Raw genomic sequence first — 23,954 nt, 5'->3', positions numbered from 1 at the left:
ACAGGAAAATGTATGATTTTTCAATATAATATCTCTGTAGGGAGATTTACCTACTTTTCTAATTAATATAATTTGTTCTATTAAAAAAATGCATGATCTCTCTTGTTACTGAGCTTGTGAAAAGATAATGATTGCTCTTATTACCTAGACAAAAGGAAGAGTCCGAATCAATAAGTGCAGGGAGGGATATCAGAAAATACCCATTTTTTCCCTTGTTACTCTCAGAATATCTTTTTTAAGTCTATTCAAATTTCCTATTGGAGTTTTGTAATTCATGTTATTTAGTAATTTCAGTTACTCACAAAAAGAAACATGGAACATATGTAGCATGCAGCCACCTATTTATTAGAGGAATTCCAGCTAAGAAGTACAGAAACAATGGTAGAATTGGAAAAAATCACAATGTTGCAATTCTTAACCAGGCAGAAAGAGTGGCCTTTAGGGCTCGTGTATGATTCGTCCCAGGTCTCCAAAGCCTGTGGGTTCCTGCAAGTTCTCAGGGCCAGTAAGAATCTGGGCTCTGGAACAGATTGATGGGGCTCAACCCAGGCACTGTCATTTTTTAGCTGTATGACCACAAGCAAACTACTTTGCCTCTTTAAGCTTCAGTTTCCTCATTTGTAAATGGTGCTATTAAGAGTATCTGTGTTTCGCTGAGGATTAAATGGTATAAGGCAAAAAGCGTTTAACCTTTATAAACAAAAATTCATTAATTTCTGTAACAGGCACTAATTTAGTATTCCTTCTATTACAGGTATTATATTAGGTGCTAGAAATAAAAATGTGGACAAGACATCCACCCTCTGGCTTCATGGTGCTTACAATCTTGTAGTGGGAACAAACTAAAACAATACAGATGCAATTGAGCAAAGGATTCTAAGCCCTAACAAATGCCAGAAGAAAAGTAATGGCCTCATTCTACATAGAAGGGTCAGGGAAGACATCTCTAAGGAGGTGACATTTAAATCACTGCAAAAAGAAGGGGGCACTGTGGTGAGAGAAGGAGCATGTGTGTGACCATATTAAGTCTGGGAAGAGCTTTGCCTTGTTTGCAGGCTCCACGGGGATGAAGCCACGAGAATCTGTAGGGATAAATCCCTGGGGACGAGCCTGAATGGGCAGGCAGAGCCAGATCTTGCAGGTTATCAGGCCGGGGTTAGGAATTTGGATTTTATACCAAATGCAACAAGAAACTATTGCAGGGTTTTGGAACAGGGAAGTTGTGACCCCAATTTATGCTTTATGCATACTTTTAATGCTGGGTAGATTTTGAGTGGGCAGGAGTGGAGCGTAAATGGTTAGAAGGCTATTTTACTGATTAGGAAAGACATTCTGGTGGTCTGGTCTAAGGTGCACAAAGAGATGGAGAGAAGGACATGGATTCCATGTGTATTTGTGACAGAATAAAGGGGACTTGATGTCAGATTGCAAGGGCTTGAGAGGAGCTGGGAATCATGACTGTGTTCTAGGCTTCCAGGGAGGGTGGGGTGGTCATGTCATTTACAGAGATGAGGAAGAACGGCTTTGGGGAAAAAATAAAATGAAATCAGTGGTTCTTTTTAGTACATGTTAAATTTGAGATAAACAGGTGTACTCTATCTCAGAGTGAGAACTAATATGTTTTACTCATTTTTTTAAATTAGTAATAACCTTAATCTCATTAGTTTCCTTAGCAATTCTTCACTGAGAAACATAAGTGACTATTCAAGATTTGGGGATTCTAATTTTGGCAAAATATCATCTTATCACAGATAATTCAGCATACTAAATAATGTCAAGATCTGTTAACTTTTGTAAACCATGATTTAAAACACACAGGAATAGAAGAAATGTGAATATGAAATGCAGAGTGGCCAAACTGAAATGGAGCCCTCACGACATTCAGGCAATCAAATAGTGTGATTTTGAAAGCCAAATGATAGCTTACCAGTTTTCGTCTTAGTTACATAAAAGTGAACTGAGTAAATGTGTGTATTTTAGGTTTCAAATTACTTTGTGAAAAAGCAAATGGTAGAATACCTTCTCTCTAGTCCTTAAACATTTAAGTCAGTAGAAAAACAAATATTAAGTCATATTGTGGCTTAAAAATATACATACAATGTCCCAAAGTGAAATAATTCAAAGCTGTTGTTCTTTCAGCGATTATAAATTGCTTGTGTTCAGCTGGCATTTTTGGTGCAGTTGGGCTACATGTTGTACTACGAGACAGAAATGACTGCTAAAGGGATTTTTACTGAGAACTGAATGATACGAAGGCTTGTGTTACTTTATTATTAGAATAATAGAAGGCATTGGAATTTCTTGTTGCTATTTTCAAATAAAGAGATAAAATAAAATTAAAACATTTAACTATATGTGTTATTTTATTGATAAGATCTAACTCTTGGTCGGAACAATAATTAGTTTATATGCCCCTGCCTACTATTGCTAGCCGAGTGCTAGGCATATATGTGAAACTCGGTAAGTACTTTTTAAAATAAATTTACCTGAATCTGGTCATTTATAAAGAGGGTGACCAATTGTCTCATTTGGCCTGGGACTGAGGAGGTTTCTGGAACACAGGTTTTCAGTTTTGAAACTGAAATGTAGTTGGATAAACCTGGATGAAATGCTCACCATGTTAATGAGTCTGGTTTAATTAGGAGTGTGGGAAAGTTTTGTCTTGACATATGTGTATTTAAAAAATCTTAAGTCAAAAAGAGTCATTAAAAATTCAATCTGTTGATTCTGAGTTTCTTCAATAGATTTTTTTTTCTCCTTTCTAAAGCATACTTCAAGTTGGGGCTGAGTCTTATCCTCTGTGTTTGGTTGGCATCCCGGAATAATGCATGCAGTAGACATTTTATACATATCAATTTAACAGGATGATGAATTATGTAACAAAGGAGAGAGAGCAATAACCACAGTATAAAAGCTGCCTTTCTTCTCCCAGTCCCCTGACTCTCAGTTTTACATGACAATGGAAATTTACTAGAACATGTTTTATAAAATCATCTTGGGGGAAAAAAAGAGAGTGAGAAATTTCTAGTTCCAAGACTAACTGACTCAGGAAGTTATATGGACCGGAAAGCAATAGCTTGGTAATGAAAGAATTTTCTTAGTCAGAGCTAGAGTTTGCAGTGTGTTGTAATAACAAAGCCAAATTTAAAACCTATCCTTTTTCTTTTTCTCCCTCGAATGAAATAGCTGTTCTTTAATGTATTTTTAAATATTTAACCAAAGCTTTAGGCATGTGTGTTTTAACGAAACTAAAGTTAAAAGAAAACATTTTGCTTTTTGCTCTTTTTCATTAATTTTTTGAAAACGTAAATGAAACTTATCAAACCAGTTAGTCTGCATTCTTGGTAAAGCATTACCTATTTCTTGATAGAAGGAAGTAAAAATATGTAATATATATATAGAAGCATTGGATCAAGGCCATGCACTTTACTGCTTACACTGTCATTTAAGACCAAAGATCAGAAAACTCTTTTATCGTACAAAGTATTTTAGAGCCATTCTGTTGACACAAAGAAAGAGGTTCTATTAACACCTACGAACACAGGCAAACTTTTAGCCTAATCTAGGAAAAGGAGCAATTCAGAAATGCTAGTGGGCTGCCCTTCACATCATTTAGGAGTGGAAATAGATTAAAGCTGTTACAAGAGAGAGAAATGGGTGTGGGTTCCCGAGGGACAGGCGTGGCGTTTAGTGTCACCCCCAATATACAGGCAAACACATGTTTTTGTCCTCTTTCTTTTTATTTTAATACAATTTTATTGAGATATATTCACATACCCTACAATCATCCACAGTGTACAATGATTCACAGTACCATCATATAGTCGTGCATTCATCACCAGAATCAATTTTTGAACATTTTCTTACTCCAAAAAAATAAATAAATAAATAAAAATAATAGTAAAAAAGAGCACCTAAATCATTCCACCTCCCCAACCCACCCTATTTTTCATCTAGTTTTTGTCCCCATTTTTCCACTCATCCATCCATACACTGGATAAAGGGAGTGTGATCCACAAGGTTTTCACAATCACACAGTCACACCATGTAAGGTACAATCATCTTCAAGAATCAAGCCTACTGGGTTGCAGTTTGACAGTTTCAGGTAATTCCTTCTAGCTATTCCAATACACTAAAAAATAAAAAGGAGTATCTATATAGGGCATAAGAATACCCTCCAGAGTGACTCTTGACTCCATTTGAAATCTCTCAGCCACTGAAACTTTATTTTGTTTCATTTTGCTTCCTCCTTTTGGTTAAGAAGATTTTCTCAATCCCATGATGCCAGGTCCAGGCTCATCCCTGGGAGTCATGTCCCACGTTGCCAGGGGGGTTTACACCCCTGGGAGTCATGTCCCATGTAGTGGGGAGGGCAGTGAGTTCACCTGAAATGCAGCTTAGAGAGAGAGAGGGGCCGCATCTGAGCAACAAAGAGGTTCTCTGGGGGAGACTCTTAGGCACAATTACAAGTAGGATTAGCCTCTCCTTTGCAGCAATAAGTGTCACAAGATTGAAGGCTCATCCTACCAAATTGTCATTCCTCAATGTTTGTGAGAATAACCCAGGTGGGGAAGTCCAACATTTCTGAATTTTCCCCCAGTTCCTCAGGGTGCCCTCTTTCTTTAAGAACTCTGCTTTTTTTTTGGGAGAGATTTCTGAGTTAAGATACCTTGTATCTGGGAATTATAGTTAAATTAATATAAATTCTATGGCAATCTGGGGTGAATTTAGAGAAGTTTCTGTGTATTGTGTCCATCAATGTGTTATCAGTATAAACTGCTTCTGCCAATAATAAGAGAAAGTATGTTTGTTTTCTTTTGCTGCTGTAACAAATTACTACAAACTCAGTGGTGTAAGACAACACAAATTTATCATCTGACCATTCTGTATTTCAGAAGTCTAAAATGGGTTTCATTGGACTAAAATCAAGGTTTTCCTTGTGCTCCTTCTGGAGGCCATAGAGGACAATCCATTCCCTTGCCTTTCCCAGCTTCTAGAGGACACCTGCCTCCCTTGGCTTGCGGCCCCTTTTTCCATCCTCAAAGCCCACTGCATTGGATCTTCAAATCTCTGTTTCTGAAATCACATTGTGCGATTCTGTGATTACAACCGCCTGTGTCTCTCTTATAAGGATGCTTGCAATTGCATTGGGCCAACCCAGATAATCCAGAAGAATCTCCCATCTCAATATCCTTAATTTAATCACCTCTGCAAAGCCTCTTTTGTCATGTAAGGTAACATATTCCAGCTACTGGGGATTAGAATGAGGATGGTTTTGAGGAACCATTATTCTGCTTACCACAAAAAAATCTCAATCATTAAACAAAGTTAATACAACAGAGAGCAAAACTTAACAAATATAGAATAAAAAAGAAAACAGTGAAACAATTTCACATAGTATAGGTGCAAAAAAATTAAATATAACATCAATATTTTTAAAATATTTAAAATTCAAAATTTAATTTCTAAAAAAATTTAATATAGCAGCATATTTAAAAAACAATTTCAGGAATATTTTGATTATTTACTATTAAAAAGATTATTAAATAATTAATCTTATTAATAGAACAAAGGATGAAAATTTTATGATCATCTCAATAGATCCTGGAAAGGCATCTGATAATATCTATTGACTAGTTCTGATTTGAAGTCAGTAAAATGTAAATATTAGAATTGTCCCTTAATATGATAAAAATATATATTATAATAAAATAGTCAATATTGCAATGTTGAAATACTAAAGGCAGTCTCACTAAAATTAATTAAATAGACTACCAATTTTCTCTGCTATAATTTAATATTCATGGCAGGCATTATGATACACAGCATAGACCTCTTCAGGAATAAAATCTTACAGACACAGCTGTGGGATTGCTGCTGGCACAAAGCCCACAGCTGTCAGCCCACTTCAGGGACCACCTTATTTGAAAAGAGTTGCCTTACCCCAAACAACAGCCATCTTCCAAGATGGCGGCCTGTGTCCAATTAATGTGAATAAATATCAAAAACCATTTTTCTTAGTTCTTTAAATGACAGCTGACTGTTAAGAGCAAAATAATAACAATGTATCATTTTTTTTGAGATTTGTAGATGTAAAATAGCTTAAAGTACAGGAGAGGGGAAAATGAAATTATACTGTGCAAGGTTCTTAAATTAGAGGTAAAGGGTAAAATATTGATTAAAGGGAAACTGTGTTAAAGATGCATTTGTTAAAAAATTAGCAGCTGTTAAAAAAATGGCACAAATAGGAGAGAAAGATTGGAATATAAAACAAGATAACAGAAGAAGGCAGGAAATAAATAAGAAAATAGAAAATAAATAGCAAGATGGTAGATATTTACCCAATCTTATCAATATTACATTTTATATAAATGAACCAAACATTTTAACAGGCAGGTTTTATCAGACTAGATTAAAAAAAGGACCCATTTTGAATATAAATCAGAAACAGTTGAAAGGAAAATGCTGGAAAAAGATCTACCATGTAAATACTGAACTTAAAAAGCTTATGTGTCTATATTAATGTGAAATAAATTAGACTTCAAGACAAGGGGGTTACCACTTTATTGTAAAGTAGAAACAATTAATTCATGAAGATAAACAATCTTAAATGTATACACATCTAATAACAGAGCTTCAAAATACATGAAGCAAAATTTGATGAAAATAAAAGGAGAAATTGACATTCCATAATCAGAGGTTTTTAACACTCCTCACCCAACAGCTGATATGGTGACTAGATAAAAGTCAGTAAAGATAATAGAACATTTGCAAAGCACTTCCAAATACTCTGACCTCATTTATGGAACACAATGCCCAGCAACACACATGAGGAATTTATCAAGATAGATCATATGATGGCCCATGAAAGGAGTCTCATTAGATTTCAAAGAATTGAAATGATACAAATCATGGTCTATAAACCCAACACAATTACATTAGAAGTCAGGAAAAAATATTTAGAAAATCCTCAGGTATTTGGAAATTAGGAAAGACATGTTTAAATAACACATGGATCAAAGAAGAAAACAAGAGGAAAATGGAAAGTATTTTGATGGAATGATAAAGTTTTGAGATAACATTATTTGTGGGCTATGGCTAAAGTAGTGCTTAGAGGGAATTGATAACTTTAAATGCTTAATACTAGAGAAGAAGAAAGAATGAAAATCAATGACTTGGGCTTCAACCCTAATAAACTATAAAAACAAGATCAAATTAAACCAAAGTAATAAAAAGAAAAGCTTTGGATGATTGTATGGTGTGTGAATAAATCTTAACTAAAAAAACTAGAAAAAAAAAAGAAAGGAAATAATATCAGCATAGAAAGCAATGAATGAAAAATAGGTGAACAACAGAAAAAAATCACCGAAGTCAAAAGTTGATTCTTCAGAAGTATTAACAAAACAGACAAATCTTAAGCAAGACTGACAAAAACAAAACAAAACACAAAAAAAGAGAAAACACAAAATACTAATATCAGGAAAGAATGAGGAAATATTATTAAATATCTTCCAGATAGTAAAATGATCATAGGTAATATTATAACAAACATTTTGCCAATACATTTAAAAACTTAAAGTAGACACATTTCTTAAAAACAGAACTTCCAAAATTAATACAAGAAGAAATGAGTAACTTGGATAACTCATATGTTTTAAAGATATGAAATTTGTAAGTAAAAACCTTCCTACAAAGAAATCACCAGTTCCATTTGAGCTCACTGGTGAATTTTATCAAACATATTTCCAATTTTGTCCATAAGGAAAAAATAGTGTCAATATTGCACAAACTCTTCCAAAAAGTAGAATAGTAAGGAGTACTTCCTAACTTGCTTTATGAGGGCAGCATAATCTTGACATGAAAATGTGACAAAACATTGAAAAAGGGGAATGTCCTCAATCTGATAGCAGGTAACATCAAAGTTAATATGAAATACTGAATGCTTTCTGCTGAAAATCAGGAACAAATAAAAGATGTCTGCTCTCATCAAAACTATTCAATATTGTTTTGGAATCCCTAGCCAGTGCAATAAAGGAAGAAAAAGAAATAAAAGGCACACAGATTGGGGGAAAAAAAAAGGATTAAAGCTTTTTATTTACAGTTGACATTTTAGACATAGAAAATCCTAAAGCATCTCTCTGTCTCTCTTTCTCTACATATCTGTTCATACTATCACTTATAAGAGAATTTAGCAAAGCCACAGGATACAAGATCAATATAAAAATCATTTTGTATTTCTATACACTAGTAATGAACAGTTGGAAATTTTAATTTATAAACCAATACCATTTTTTGGTTGTAGTTTATTTTGCTTTATTATGGTTTTATATAAAAACATGGAAAGCTTCATGAATTTGCATATTGTCCTTGTGCAGGGACCATACTAATCTTCTTGGTCTCATTCCAATTTTAGTAAATGTGCTGCTGAAGCAAGCACTAAACCAATACCATTTTGTATAAAATTAAAAACACAAAATACTTAAGGAGAAATTTAGCAAATGTGTGTAAGACAGTACACTGTAAACCATGAAAGTTTACCAAAAAAGTTAAAGGTTTAGATAAATATTGCTAAGATTGTCCCCAAATTGAGCAACAGAGTCAAACAGTCAAAATTCCAGCAAAATTTTTCTTTTTTGTGAAAATTGACAATCTAATCTAAAGTTTGTATGGAAGTTCAAAGGACTTAAAAGAGTTAAAATGATCTCGAAAAAGAACAAAATTGAGAGACATACCCTAACTGATTTTAAGACTTACTATAAAGCTACAGTATCAAGACAGTGTGGTTCTGCCTTAAGGATGAACAAATAGATTAATGGAAAGGAATAGAAAATTCAAAAATAGATCGACACACATTGTATTTTCAACAACGGTGCCAAAGAATAGGAATAGGAATACCAAATAGGGAAAACAATGCTTTTTGTTGTTGCTGTTAAACAGGTACTGATAGAACACACTAGATATCCATATGGCATAAAATGTTTCTTGACTTCTATCTTATATCATTACCTTGATATGGGAAATAGTTATAAATGTATAAAGCTAAAATTATAAAGCTCCAGAAGGAAACACAGGAGAATATCTGTGCTAGCTTATGGTAGACAAATATTTCTTAGAACATTAAAAACACTAATCACAAAAAAATGATAAGTTGGATATCATCAAAATTTTAAATTTCTGCTCTTTAAAAGACATCATTTAAAAAATGTAAGAGAAGCTATGCATTGGGAGCAAATATTGGAAAACTGTATCTGATAAAATACTTGTATCCAGATTTTATAAAGAACTGTTACAAATTGATAATAAACGTACAGCCTGGTTTTTAAAACATGGACAAAGTATTTAAACAGACATTTAACAAAAGAAGGGTCAAAAATGGCCAATATAGGCACATGAAAAGATGTTCAACATTATTAGCTGTCAGGGAAACACAAACTAAAACCACAAAGAGATATCACTCAGACACGTTAGATGGCGAAAGTAAAATCATTGACAATAATGTCAGCAAGAATGAGCTGCAAACTGGACCTCACCTGCCTTGCTGGTGGGTCTAAGATGGAACAAACCACTTTGGATAATGATCAGGCATGTGTTACAGAGTTGAACATATGCCTACTTATAACAGCAATTCTGCTCCGAAGTATTTACCCAAGATAAATGAAAACATATATCTGAGAAACTGGTAAAAAACAAAGTTCTGAAAATTTTTTTTCATAGTAGCCCCAAACTGAAAACAGGTAAATAGATAAACAAATTGGGATACTACTTAGCAATATAAACTACTGATATTACATGGATGAATCTCAGAAACAAGAAGCGGGACACAAAAGAGTACATTCGGAATAGTTTAATTTATATAAAGTCCTAGAATAGGCAAACTTAATCTATGGTCATAGAAATCAGAACAGTTTTTTTCATGGTTGGAGGAGTGGATTATAAAGGGACTTGGAGAAACTATGAGTGATGGAACTATTTTATAACTTGATGAAGGTGGTGGGAGGCATTTGCTAAAATTCATTGACCTGCATGCCAAAACATGTATATTTTAGTGTAGATTAATTATACCTCAATTAAAAAATAGAAAAATACCACAAACTGAATATACAATATTATTCTATTTTAATAATGTGAGTTTCTTTTATGTTCCCAACATACAAATTACTTGACATAAATAAACTGATTTATAAAAGAGGGTTATCTTCAAGTGGTAAAGCCATTGATAATTTTGTTTCTTTATCCTTTCTATAATTAACATTTTATAATAAATCCTTTGAATGAAACAATGCAATAACACAAATGTTATCTTCAACTGAATGGCAGGAAACTCAAACTCATTATTTTCCCACCGCAAATAATTAATGAACCACTTCCCTAAATTTGTATGCATTTCTTGGGGCACACATTTGCTCAGCATTAAGCCGGGGTCCTGGGGACTTCCCCGTTTTTCTCCACTATTCATCTAAAGGATGCTAAGTTCTGGCAATTCAATCTCTGAAATAGCTCTTGTGTCTGCCTCTCCTTTCGATCCCACACCAAACCGCAGTTGGGCCTCTTATCAGCTCAAGGGTGACTGATGTCCAGTAACCTGCTGCCTTATTTCTCTGCTTCTTCCTCTCCTTCACAATATTTGCATTTGGGCCAGCTGCCAGTGTGCCCTTATCAAATGCAACTTGGCTTCAGAAGAGGAGATGGAGAAATGAAATACGGTGACGCCACACTTACAGTCAGACCACCTGTGTTCAGGTGAAACTCCACCTCTTACCATGTGTGACGCTGGATGAGTTATTAACTTCCACTTCCTCATCTACACAATCAGGAAATAACACTTGCCATCAAAGAATCATTACAAACATTAAATGAAGTGATCAAAGAAAAGTGCTCCACGTGGTGCCTGGATTATTGGAAAAGATCAATAAATTATATTTCTATTAATATATAGTTATTCATAATATCTGGATATATATTTATATATAATTATATTTAATACTTAAATGTCACTCTCTTCAAAGAGGCACACAAAGCTGTCCTGACAGGCCCTTGTGCTTCTGACTAAACTCATTTAGCTTATCTGGTTAGTCATTTTCAGGACTTGGTTTCCATTTTATATCAAGAGAAAGTTTGAGATTTCTCTTCATGAAGGGCAATAGTAAGGTTCACCTTGCTTTACCTTTCCCTGTGAGGATTTTTTTTTATTTTTCCACCAGTTATTCTTGGATTTAACTTGATTCTGTGGAATTCTTTAGCATATGTGAAACCTTGAAATAATTTAGCACAATTTGCAATTTTCTGTTTATGACTTGTTTCTAGCCACTCTACAATACAAAAAGCAAGTTTGAATTTACAAAGAATCATTGATCAATGAAATATACTGCATTGTGTGTAATACAGAACACACCCAATAAAACTTCCTTTTTTTCCTGCAGCAAGTGGCATGAAGTAATTTCTAGTTGAGAGAACTTGTCTAATGCACATTTAACAAGTTCTGGCCAGGATATTTTTTTTCTCTTCTGTAGTCCTTTGAGAAGCTAGTCAAACTGTTAAGGTGACATTGCTTTCCATTCATTTTAGAATACCTGTAGAATTATGTTACATTTCCTTCCCTGTGCAATAGGGATAAAATTATATCTACCTTATAGGCAGTTGTGAGTATTAAATGAATTAATGCTTGTAAAGCACATAGAATAGTTCCTGGCACATGGTAAGCAATCGATATGTATGTATCTATATTACTATTGCTATCATTTTACATTCTCAGCACTCAACCTCTATGATATTCTAAAGATGACCTCAAAATGGACACACACACAAACACCTGCATGTGTGCACAAATATACATATATATAAAATATATCAAGGATTTTAATTTCCTATGATGTGGTTTCACTTCCTTTGCCTGTGGCAGTTTTTCATTACATCTTTCATAAATGATTGAAAGATTTCCACATTGCTTCATTTGTTCAGTTTTGTTCTATCCAACTATAATTTATTGTGTGATTACTACGTGTCAGATGCTATTGTGTGGCCATAGGCATAAAGTAGTGAAAAGTACCAATACATCTCTGCTTTGTTGGGCTTAGCATCTTGGTAATTATAGACATTAAACAAGAGGTTATATGTTTGGTTAATGGTACGTTAATCCACTGATTTTTTATGTGTTCCAGGTAACACATAAAGTGAGTTATTTAATCATTCACTTGGATAATAATTTCTCAGAATACAGATTATAGACAAATTAACTTTTGCAGTTTATTTTTAAAAGGTAACTCTGAATAGTGGATGTGCCAGTTTGAATGTATTATGTCCCCCAAAACGCCATTATCTTTGATGTAATCTTGTGTGGGCAGACATACCAGTGCTGATTAGATTGTAATTCTTTGAGTGTTTCTGTGGAGATGCGCCCCACCCAACTGTGGGTGATGACTCTGATTGGATAACTTCCATGGAGGTGTTACCCCACCCATTAAGAGTGGGTCTAAATTAAATCACTGGAGCCATATAAATGAGCTGACAAACAGAAGGAACTCAGTGCAGCTGAGAGTGACATTTTGAAGAGGAGCTACAGCCAAGAGGGACACTGAAAAATGCACAGGAGCTGAGAGAGGAGCTGCAGATGAGAGACAGTTTGAAGATGGCTGTTGAAAGCAGACTTTTGCTTCGGAGAAGCTAAGAGAGGACAAACACCCCAAGAGCAACTGAGAGTGACATTTTTGAGGAGCTGAAGCCTAGAGAGGAATGTCCTGGGAGAAAGCCATTTTGAAACCAGAACTTTAGAGCAGACGCCAGCTATGTGCCTTCCCAGCTAACAGAGGTTTTCCGGAAGCCACTGGCCATCCTCTACTGAAGGTACCCAATTGTTGATGTGTTACCTTGAACACTTTATGGTCTTAAGACTGTAACTGTGTAACCAAATAAACCCCCTTTATAAAAGCCAATCCGTTTCTGGTGTTTTGCATTCTGGCATCATTAGCAAACTAGAACAGTGGACTTATCCTTGTAATCAGATATTTAATATTTTGTAATAAACAAACAAAGATTTTGAACCAGGGTATTCACAAAACCAGAATGTACAAAGTTGAAAAAGTTTTAGATACAATTTCCTCATCACTAAACAATACTATGGGATAATCAGTATATTTAATGAATGAATAAATGAATTTAACAAGCAGAGTAGAAGCTTAATTCTGAATGTAAAATCCTGGAATATGTTCTTAAATTTTAGAATGACTATGAATTGAATTTATAACCTTTAGAATGTCTTATCTATTTATTTTACCAAGAGTTTTCTCTTTTAAAGTAGAAAATAATCAGCAAACGTAAAACTGTTTACTTTATAATTTGCAACTATAACAACTATGCTTAATGAAAGTCAATAATAAATGTGTGAAATGACATTATAAAATTTTGTAGATTTCAGTTTCACTTGACACTTTAAAAAGCTATGATGCCAAAGTTGCAGAAATAAGCAAATCTTGGTTTCATAATGTATATTGTATTCTTCAAATCACCTATAAACCTCTTGAGGACAGACACTATGTTTTATTGATACATTTATCTTAAAGCCTCAATAAATATGTTTTGAATAAATGAAGTGTTTTGTTTATAGTTGGTTGGATAGCCAATGAAATATTTTTCCCAATACACTTATTTATAAATCCATGTATATGTTTAGCTATCTAGCCAGGCAGCCAACTATGTATTTTGGGTTTTTGCAAGGTTTGATAGTCATTTTTTCAACAAGGTTTTTTGAGTAGCTGGGCCAGTGTGACAAAGATGAATAAGACAAGATGAACAATTATTATCTAAAGATCATTCTCCTCTAAATATAAATTGTGCTGTCATTTAATGACATTTTCAAAGTCGTTAGACTGCCATGGCTGAAACTTCTTAGTTCATGTAATTTGAAAATGCTGTAGAATGTAGCACAGGCCAAATATTTCCTCAAAAAATTTTCAACATATACATTGAAATTTCAGAATTTGAATGTTAGTATTGCCGCCAGTATAAAATGTCTATATCAAAGTATTTGTCTTGATTTCTTTCTCTCTCCTTCATTCACTTTGATACATCTTCAAGTTTATAAATGCATTTTTAATTTTCTATTATTAAATATTGAATTAACAAGCCTTTACTTCTTTATACCGTATACTTATTTTACACTTTATATGTCCATGAATGTATGTATGTATAAGCACACATATGTGTAAAAATATGTACATATACTATATATACACATGTGTATACATATATAGTATGTATACATATAATGTATGTGTATATATACATATATAATATATACATGTATGATGCATATATGCATATACACATGTATATAAAAGCATAGACTTTAATATCAAACATGAGGCTGCCTCTGTACCCAGGTCACAGTGAGGAACACAAAAATGAATTACAGCAAGAGACAGAGAGACAGAAATATATATAGAGAAAGAGATTTTATGAGAATCTAAACATTTGGTGTGGTAAGTTGAATTATGTATCCCAATTTAGACATGCTCTTCACCCCTCCTTTTTTTTAATGCAATAGGTTTACAGAAAAATCATGCAGAAAATACAGCATTCCCATATACCCCCACTCTCCATTATTAGCACCTTGCATTAGTGTGGTAGATTTGTTGCAACTGATGAAAGAGTATTATTATAATTGTACTACTGACTATAGTCCATGGTTTACAATAGGATTCACTCTTTGTGCTGTATAATCCTATGTTGTTGTTTTTTAAATTTTATTCTGGTAACGTATACAACCTAAAATTTTCCCTTCTAACTGCATTCAAATATATAATTCAATAGTGTTAATTATGTTCACAATGCTGTGCTACCATCACCACTATCATTATCAGTCTTAACCCAAGTCCCATTGTAAATAGGACTGCTTGGAGATGATAATTTTAGTGAAGTTGTGGCCCAGTTGAAGTAGGGTAGGTCTAAATCCAGATTACTGGAGGCCTTATAAGAGAAGGCCACAAGGAGAAACTAGCAGTCAGGGGAAAACTGGAAGAGTAGAAGAAAGAAAAGGATATCGCTGTGTGATGGGGACCAAGGAACCCTGAGGACTGCCTGCAGCCAGGGCCAAGAAAGCCTCACACCTCACAGATATCTTGTTGTTGGACTTCTGGCCTCTCAAACCATGAGCCAATAAGTAGTTAAGCCAACTCATTGTGAGGTGTGTGTGGTAGAAGCTCAGGAGAACTAAGACAGTTGGTAAATAGTGCAGTTTAGAAAGCCAATGAAATTTACTGAAGAGTGGTTTTAGATTTTCACTCATTGATTCCAGCTTACACACAATTCTTCCTTAGCAAATAGGGGAGCCAAAATGTAGTGATGAGCTATTGAGATCCTAAAGGCATCCCAGCAATAACAGGAAGAGAAAAGTGGTGGCTCAATAGGAAGAAAGGAAAAAAAAAAAAGAATGTTAAATTTCAAACACCAGAATTCTGAAAGCATAGACCTCCAGAATCAGGAAAAAGCTCTGAACATCTTATAATTTTATAATGCAAGATAATAACTGCTATCCATAATAATCACTCAACTATTTAAAATACTCTCATGTTATATATTCTTTTGAAGAAGGAGTACAATTACAAAAATTTAGTTTATGATGTTTTCCCCCCAAATAGTTAACATTACTTAAGAGTTTGTTCACTGAACAGAGAATGTTTCATAAATCTAGACAACCTTCTGTGAAATACTTTATTCACTAATAACTTTGGGTAGATAAGTTACTCACTTTTCCTGGTGTCTAATTCTATATATTTCCTTCTTTCTGGATCTTCTCCATTTAATTTGCCTCCTCTTAGTAATGATATTCCCTTAAACAAATGTAATATTCTAAATATGAATAAACAGAAAGATTTATTTCCTATGTAATATGGTGTCACTTAAAGTTTACTAGGCTTTGTCATCATTAATGATGAAGTCCTTAGAAATTGTTATCACAAATATTCTATTTTTGGAGTTAGTCCATATTCAGGTGTATGAGTACATCATACAATTGTCCTTTTTCAGTGTGAAATTCCATTTACTTGCTTGAATTATTTTTTAATGTTTCCAATTTCTCTAAATGACCCTTTATGACATTTTTTAGCTATTGATATCATTAGTCCTTCTGGAATCTTGATTTTTACAGCACAATGCTTTATAAATCTTGGAAAAGATAAAACCTACACTTGTCTTTCATCTAGTTTAATTCTTTAAGCAACCACATTTGGTTATAATGTGGTTTTCAATACAAATTTGGTGACTTATTGCTTATGACTTTTAACTTTATTCTTTTTGTTTGTTTTTTTTTTTCCCCGTCATTCACATTCATTCCTCCTCCCTCTATTAACACCACCCCAATTTTCCTACCCCACCAAATGTAGTCTTTATGGAATGCCCATCAAGAATGCCCAAAGTGGTCCTTCCTAAACTGAGAGGTACCTAAAGACGCAAAGATCAAAGTCTAAGTTAGCATAAATGAGTCATATAGGAATGCAGGGAGATTTAAAATCTTATATTATTCACCAAGGAAAGAACTGCTAGTGAAAAAGGCTTTTGTTTTTCTCTGTATGCTAAATTAGGTGATTATCTTTATGAATTATTCCCATTCTCTCCTACTGCAGATGCTTTTCCCCAAGTAAGAAGGAAGGATGGCTCCAGTTTACACCACCTTTATTGCTTGCAATCCCAGAAGAAGAGAGATACATAGTCTCTCCCATCCTCCATGTACTAAATCTTGAAAAAAAATGTATTGGCCTTGTGCTTGCGTGCACACCCATTCTTGAACCCATCACAGTGGTTCAGGGAAGACGTTCATCTGGTTGGCCAGCCTAGTGCATAAGAAGAAGGGGCAGAGGCAGAGCAGTACATTTGCCAGCCCCATCACAGCCGCCAAAGAAGAACAAATGTTGAGCAAATAACCAATGTCCATTACAGGTCGTATTCCAGGGCACTATTTTAGTGAAGACTTGGCCTTATTTGTGATATTAAGAACATAAATCCCACTTTAAAGAAGCGCCTACCCGACCAAAAGTAGTCATTATGGAATGGCCACTGCTCTAGTGTTGAATGCCTGTTATTTAGACATTGTAACTTTGTACTAAGTGCCTTGTCTTCTAAATGGAAAATGCTAAGTTGTCACCCTAAGTGTAGATTGACTTTTTAAAAAAAGTGTAAGTCGATTGATAGTGCCTAACAATGACAAATAACAACGCATAAACCAGGAACACGAAAATCAAGATTGCATAAGGGCAGAGTCACGCTAACAATAGTGAAATCTATTTTAAATCCATTAGAAAAGCTTCAATAGGTACCTGTAATGAGTTTTAAAGAACCTAGGTCAGAAACACCAAACAAGCTGCTAGTTCACCCCACAGGCTCCATTAATCATTCATGTTGCCTGCAAAACTGGTTGGTTAAAAAATGGTCCAAGCTGACAGTGGAGCAGACGCCGATCTGTGAAATTTTCAGACATCAGTACCGCACAGACGTTAACCACCAATGACAGCTGTGATAAGAAACTGAAGGCTGTTGAGTCTGTATGGAAGAAAAGATTAAGAAAAATGACCTAGAATATTTTATCTAGCCAAATGTTTTACCATTTAAGTTCCAAGCACAACTGCCAGATTTTCAGCTTGGAACTTCACTGGAAGATCTCTTTGTTGTCCTTTAAATCCAGTTTGCTGGTTTTACTGATGTGCTTCATCATTTGGTAAGGCACAAGGACTGATTCCACTGGCCACTGAATTCTTGCAGAGGGAAAGCATTTCTGCAGAGAGGAGATATCTCACTAGATGATGTGTGAGCCTACTAAGAGTCGTATGTGTGTGTTCTCAAACCTGATTGTGCCAGTTGCATTTATTATTACACTAAAATAATTAAATATTGGTAAATTGAGGTAATATTTATGCTAAAAAATAGAGTCATTTCTGTGAAAACCAAGTTGAATCACGGCTAATAGTATTTCCAAAAACTGCTGTATAATTAGGTGACCTCACCGTTTATTAAAGTGGTTTTGCTGGCTATCTGGTGTGCCACCTCAGATGAACTCTCCTCCTTTATTCACGTTGGCTATCTTCTGATGTTCCCCTCAAACTCACTCTCTTGCCTCAATGTTCCACCCTGTTCTGTTCCCAAGAAGGTTGAACTATATAAAAGAACTTGCTTCATCAAAGGGCTCCTTTGCTTTCTGGCTTCCACGTGTTTGGGCCAATAAGAAGCAGTGGCAGGAGATCAAAGGGAGGGCGAGTTTTGAGATTTATTGCCCTGGCTCCTTCACTGTTGGTTCACATTTTTCTGGCTTCATCCACGGACTAAAATTCTCATTTTCTGACAGGCAGCCTTCTCTCTTTGGCTTCTGCTAACCACTCACCCTCTTTTCTTTTTAGGCTTACAGGTGGTCACTCTGCTCAGTTTTTACCATTCCTAGGGTGTTTCATTATCCCTTGTGTTTCCCCACATTTTGCCCACATTCTTATTTGCAACCCCTTTTGAAACTCTCCTTGGCTTACCCATTTTGAGTGTACCAGCTGTTTTGTGCCAACACCATAATCGCCATGGAAGTGGAGTAGAAAGAGTGTGGATACTGGTATGAGATAAATCTGGATACAAATCTTGACTCCATTTACTATGCTAATTAAGGTAGAGCATCCATGGGGCCTCTTCAAACTCCAAATTCCCTATTTATAAAAACACGGATAATAAATTCTATTTCACAGGCACACAATATGCTCCCATTGCCATAGGGAGATTCAGTTATTTATTACTCTGCTTTTAGTTCGACACCCGGCACATGCTAAGTGATTATTAAGTTTTGGTAAATGAATAAATAAATTTATGAATGAAACAGTATTTTCTCATACAGACCTTACTTCCTGGTAAATTTGACAGTCATTAATCAAGTAAAGCCTCTAGAGCATTTCATAAGAAAGTTTCTTGAGTGAGAACCACTTTAGTCCCATCTGAAGACCTTTTGTTTTTGTGTCATCCTTTTGGATTAACACACAGCTAAAACTGACATGAGCTAAAATAAAATGGTATAAAATGAGTCATGAAGATACACATTACTTTGGTCTAAGAGCCATGTGGGCTAAGATTTAAAAAAGAAATGAAGTTCTGATTTACTAGTCAAATAGACACACTTAAAAATGGCACATTTGCAAATTACCATTATGTGCTCCGTTCTGACATTTCAACAACTTTCTATGTAACACTTGTATAACCTTATATAGCACTTACTGGGTACCAAGAACTTTCAAATTGCTTTGTGTACATGAAACTGTGACCCTCTGATGTAGTTGCTCTTTCATTATACCCATTTTATGGAGAAGGAAACTGATACAAACAGAAGTTAAGCAGCTTGCTGAAGGTCCCATGGCCAGTACATGGCAAAACCAGAATCTGTACACTTATCCACTAGCTTGCAGTTGCCCGGAGCAAAGACAATATTATGTGCTCCCTGGACCATTTCCTCTTCCTGGACATGCAGAAAGGCTATATTTCTGGCTTGTCCTGCAACTAGATAGGGCCCTGTGACTGCGTTCTGGCCAGAGGATTGTAGAAAACATTAATGTATTTGTCTCTTTCCCATGTACGGCCTTTAAAATCATCGCGTGCAATTCTCGAGCTCTCCCTCTCCCTTCATGGCAACCTAGGGAGCCCTGGGTTCCACATACAACCACTACAAGAAGGAGGAGGGTTGCCCAATCTCATCCTTACCATGATGTGTGAAGGAGAATTTAATGTTCATTGAGTGAAACCACTATGATTTGAGGGTACATTTATTTAGACCTGGCTGACTAATATAGGAATGGGTGTTTTGAATCAGACTGCTCTAAAGTAAAGCTATAATATGTGGTATTGACTTAGTTGTCAGACAACAAGGAAGTCAATATCAGAGATTAAGCTATATGGCAAATGAATTATCCATGTTACATTGTGTAAAAGCAGCTGGAAAAACTGTTGTTAACTCCTCTTAACACAGGAGGCAGAATAGATGCTGATTTAACTCACAGTTTTAGGGAAAATGGTTGACTCGGATAGGAGTTATACTATGTATTGTCTATTCTTGGCTGCCTTTGGCAAGGTATCAAAAAGAATATATCAGAAAAGAACTGTCCAGTATACAAGCAGAATTGAAAGGGAATAGACAGTCCAGAAATTGAGGACTTGCTGTGCTATAAGACCTCCAGCAGTTAAAGGTGAGATGTGAGAAGATGAATAGAAATGCTAATATAACTTCTTATTTGAATAAAGTGATCTGGGGCAAAGATTAGATGAAGAGTGTAGGCTTCCAACCTACCATTGCAGAGTCTCAAAGCACTCATCATTAAGTTGGGAGAGAGGGCAAGAAAGAGATGGAGCAAGGAAGCAGAGAAATACAACAGGTTTGAGAATCCTTCCTGTTAGAGAACTTTGTGTATGGTTGCTGGCACATAGATCAGAAGCCTACAGGATTTTTGAAGGGACTGCATTGCTAAGGAAACCACAAAATCTGGTCTAAATAATCCTTTGTTTGAGACCTAAAACAATTCTAAGGCCCCAAACCTTCAAGGAAAAAGAATCAGGCTTCACAGGCTATGCAGCCCCAAAGGAAGATACAGTCTCTAAGACCCATATGTGAAATAGCCAAGTTGAGTAATGGACAAGAAGGAGCCTCCCTGCAGACAGAACCAGGGTCAAACAGAACAATGGTCCTAAGGATTACTCCCAGGGAGCAGAACAGGCAGGTAGGTCAGCAGAAAAAAAAAAAAAAAAAAAAAAAAAAAAAAAAAAATATATATATATATATATATATATATATATATATATATATACACGCATTTATTCTTGCAGCCTTTATAACCTTACTTTCTCAAATGGGCTGATGGCACTGTCAAATTTCCAGGTGTACTGTGTCACTTTAATGGCAATGTGTTGACTCAAATTCAAAAAGCCTTTTTTTCACCTCAAAAATGTCAACTTTGATAAAAAAATAAATAGTAAGATTACCATGGACATTATAACAATTTGAAATGCCTCAGGGCAGTTGCTTCTTGGAAAACTATAACTGCTAGTTTCCCATTTGGGAAATTTCTGGTAATTATCAAAATACTCAGGGAAACTGAAATTTCAGAGAATATGAAAGTGATATTGGCACAATAAGATTGGTTTCTAGCCTGCATTTAGAACCCCATGGCCTTACCCTTGTTTGGTTTCTATGGGAGAGAGTAAACACCGATTTGTCCATTAGAGTGAGGTATTCAGAGCAGTGTGCCAAAGAGGTATAAATGGAAAGGATACTGATAACCTTTATTTCCCTATTACTATTTTAGTTAAAGACCTGGGAGACACAGTATTTTATGTTAAAATAAAGACACTAGATTGTGGAGTAGGTTGCAACATGTAGATTAATTTTTGAGATAAGATATGGAACTGCAAATACATCTAATATTTGCAGCACTGACATACTTCAGCTTCCCTGGGCTGACTCACTTGATAGGAACAATTTTGCATGCCAAAATTAACTAAGCTGGGAGGTGAGAAGGAGCAGAAGGCAAGAAGGGGTGTAGGAGGCGTTTTAGAATTAAACAAGATGCGTATTGGAGCCTCATAGTATTTGTATCTAAAATCCCTGTGGTTTAAGCCACTGGGTAAAAGAACAAGAGCAAAACCTAGGAGTCCTTCCAATCAATGCTCTGAGTAATTCTGATGTCACCTAGTCATCACAAAGGTGGAGTAATGGCACACTTATGTCCTTTATCCCTTTTCATGTCTTGCCTTTCCTTCCATTCAGCCCTTCTTTTCAATTCAATCAACACTTCAAAGCACAATTACTCCATATAATGATATATCTACTTGTAGATGGATAGATAGGTAGGTAGTAGGTAGATAGAAAGAGAAAGAGACAGGGAAAGAGAGAGATTCCAAGTTAATGGAATCTTTGCTCACTCCCCTTCCCTCCCTTATTCCTACAGCAGTGGTGGGCACCGGATCAAGGCCAAATTACTTGTAGACAGCCATGGGAAACTGTGTTGTGGCCAGCATGGAACACTGTCTTTTTACCGAAGTTGGTAAACTGAAAGAAAGGAGGAGAGTCTGGGCTTACTCCACCAAGCGAAGACAGTCTGTCTCCTCCAAAGAGAACCCAGAGAAGGAGAGAAAGGCAGAGTCCTTTCAGTCCCTGGATCCAGACATGCCACAATCCAGCTGCAATCCTGGATTTCCCAGTTTCCTTCCCTGCTTTAATTAGTTTGAGCTGGGTTTCTGTCTCTTGTCATTGAAAGATTCTTGGACGAAGCAGTATCATAGGGGCACTTCAAGCGGAGAGAATGGAGAGACATTTCGAGAATAACCATTATTTGTTAAGCAAATGACCTTTTTCTTGATTGAACTGATGGTGATTGAAAATAAAATTTTGAGTTTTGCATTGTGTGTTGAGATTTGATCAAAACTTAGACTTACAATAACCAACTTACTGCTAATTTTTTTTAGACGAACATAAAAATATAATTACATGTTTATCTACTTTGTAAGCATGATAGGTGTGATGTCCAAGAATTTGAGGGTTGTGTTGCTGGAAATGTTTCAAAAATGGTTTTAAGGTTTAGGATTAGGGATCTTAGGAGACACCTCTGAGACCTGAGATCCTATGATGTGAGAGGGGATGGGCTACACTCTTGAATTACATCTGGCCTGTTTTGTGTAAGAAATTTATAAAGCTCCTAAAGTTAGGAATCATATCTTAGTCCCCTGCAGTCTTAGTAGCTCCTTCTTCACCCATCAATAATCTGTAGATGTTTTACAAAAAGTCTCTATACTCAATTCTATTGTCTTCAAGAGTCTTTCTTGTCCCCACCTTCTATTTTTCATTAAAAGTCTCCTGTCCAATCCTGAGTTCATGTCCCTCTGCCTCACATCTGGTTTCCACCATTTTGCCCTGTTCTTTATTCTGATGCTTTATTAGGACTGTCTGTATTAATCCTGGTGCTCCACTGCTTGCTGCCCTTCTAATTTCCAAGCTCTCCCAATTTCCTTATCTCATTCTGGTTCTCACAATTTCTAACAGGCCACCATTAGCCTCTGCTTTTTAAAGAGGAGAGTTTGGACTTTCGTCTCTGTGCTGAACACTTTTGTTTCCCCCTTAAATTCCCTTATACCTGTTATCACTGTGTTCTGAGCTTAAGGAGGCTGAACTTTATAAATCACAGCAACTGGATCCTTTGCCTTATGACTAGGATTGGCCAATAGTGTCACTTGTAGGAGGACAGAGGAGTGAGATAGCTAATAATCTCTTGGCTTCCCTCCCTGCCTGGTAACAGTTTGAAAGTGACTGTTTCCCTACCTCTAAGGCCATGGATCCTATCAGATAGTTCTCACATGTAGACCTCTCCAGACTGTTAACCCAAACCTCACTTGTCCCTAAAGACCCTGCTGTTCCCATCCCATGTTTCATTGCCCCTTGATGGTTTCCACTAACTCTCCCATAACTTTGAAAAAGTCCCTTCTTTCTACTCTCCTCAGTTACCTCATTTGTTTATATTATCTCTCTCTGTCAGGATCCCAAGTGAAACACCTATATTTCCCCAAATGTTGCCCTGCACATAGTAGGGCCCAGATTATTATTATTGATTGTTTTTTTATAACCTGGACACTTTGCCTTGGCCCTGGTGCTACAAAGATGAATATGGTGAAGGCCCTGACCTTAACAGAACAGTGGAACAAATGCTATGACAGGAACATGTAGAGCTGTGCAAAAAGCGAGCCAAGAAAGAAACCTCCAGTGGTCTCTGGGAAGCTGAGATCTGTAAGCTAGTTTCATTAGATGAATGAAAGATTGATATGCAGGCAATGGGGAACAAAACAGAAAGATGAATCTGTTGCTGTTGCAGAAACTGCTAGAGTATGGGTGGATTTGGAGATGTGTGCCTGGAGAGTGCTGGCAAGATGGGTTTGGAAATGTAGGCAGAGGCCACATTACAGAA

The 23,954-nt window shown here is 35.7% G+C and overlaps 1 non-coding gene across 1 annotated transcript; it reads right to left on the bottom strand.

The window, feature by feature from the left end:
* Positions 1-8,330: 8,330 nt before the first annotated feature.
* Positions 8,331-8,437, bottom strand: LOC119509698. The gene has a single exon (XR_005211761.1). It is a non-coding gene; the product is annotated as a U6 spliceosomal RNA (small nuclear RNA).
* Positions 8,438-23,954: the final 15,517 nt, after the last annotated feature.

The sequence above is a fragment of the Choloepus didactylus genome, chromosome 14 (assembly GCF_015220235.1).
Source record: "Choloepus didactylus isolate mChoDid1 chromosome 14, mChoDid1.pri, whole genome shotgun sequence".
NCBI lineage: Eukaryota > Metazoa > Chordata > Mammalia > Pilosa > Megalonychidae > Choloepus > Choloepus didactylus.
Note: the sequence above shows the minus strand (reverse complement) of the source record. Positions and strands in the feature narration are given on the sequence as shown.